Source organism: Aplysia californica, unplaced genomic scaffold, assembly GCF_000002075.1.
Source record: "Aplysia californica isolate F4 #8 unplaced genomic scaffold, AplCal3.0 scaffold00055, whole genome shotgun sequence".
In the NCBI taxonomy this organism is placed as follows: domain Eukaryota; kingdom Metazoa; phylum Mollusca; class Gastropoda; order Aplysiida; family Aplysiidae; genus Aplysia; species Aplysia californica.
The window spans coordinates 959,045-960,296 of NW_004797325.1; positions in this window are offsets into that span (position 1 = coordinate 959,045).

A 1,252-nucleotide genomic window follows, 5' to 3' on the forward strand; every position below is an offset into this window, starting at 1 on the left:
ACAATATACTCTTTAAAAATAACCCCTGGCACTCACTTTTAAAACTGAAATTTTAATAAAGCGAACCTGATAGAAATAAAAACAATTAGGGCAATGTTCTGGCAGATGATAACTGTATACATGTTCAAAACCGAATGTCCTGCACAAGCTTTTCGGCCATTTGCGTGGATATTTCCTCGGCATCGGGAACCCATGGGTACAATCAAGTTTGCAATAACATGTTGCGGAATGGTCTGCCACTCATGCTGGAGTAGCCACAAGGAGCTCGACTGGTCTGAGGTGGCGGATTCCTCTGTCAAACCCGTCGATCCAACTTGTCCCATAAGTGTTCCATTGGAGACAAATCCGGTGAACAGTCAGGCAATGTCGGAATATTATTGGCACGCAGGAAGTCCTCACAAGTCCATGCAACATGCAGATGAGCGTCCGTTGTCCTGCTGGAAGATGCCACCCTTAGCTTTCAGATATGGAACAACATGAGGCCGCAGGATCTCACCCTGTACCTGGCACTCGCCAAATTCCCTGCCACATGCACAAGAACAGCACTGCCGTCATGAAACCGCATGAAACTCCCCCCTCCAAAACGGCTGACCTTTTGTTGAACGCAGTTGGGAGCATAACTCTCTCCCTGACGTAGATAGATTCGTGCACGTCCACCAGCCCATGTAAAGAGAAAACGTGACTCGTCGTGGAACAAAACATTTCTCCAAAGTGCACGGGGCCACCTCACTCTGTGCTGACACCACCGGAGACGTTCTGCCGCGGGGTGTGCGATCAACACGTAACGTCGAATTGTATCTTCCAGCAAGGAGTCCCGCCTCCCTGAGACAATTGCAGACTGTCTGGCCAGATATTCTTCCATGTCCAGGGCTTTGAGTTTGAGCAGCTGTTGACGTTGAAATTGTGGTTCATATCTCGAAGGTGGCGCACACGGATATAACCGTCCTGGGCCGTTTTAGTGACCCTAAGTTGACCTGACCAAGGCCTGTCATTATCACTTTGGGTGTTGTTATATCGGGTCAATAACGTAGCAATGGTCTGTCTAGACACGCCACGGGCTTGCAGAGTCACTCCTACTTCCAATAGTCCGATTGCAGTATTGCGTTCAGCATAAGTCAACCTCGGCATTTTTCAGTTGTCTACGGTTGTGTTACATGGACTTTGTGAACTGTTGTTGTTGTTGTGGCAGTTAGAGAGGTTACAGAATGCTGAGCTGCAGTTCACTATTGTGCACGAGAAAGTGGTCAAGGCC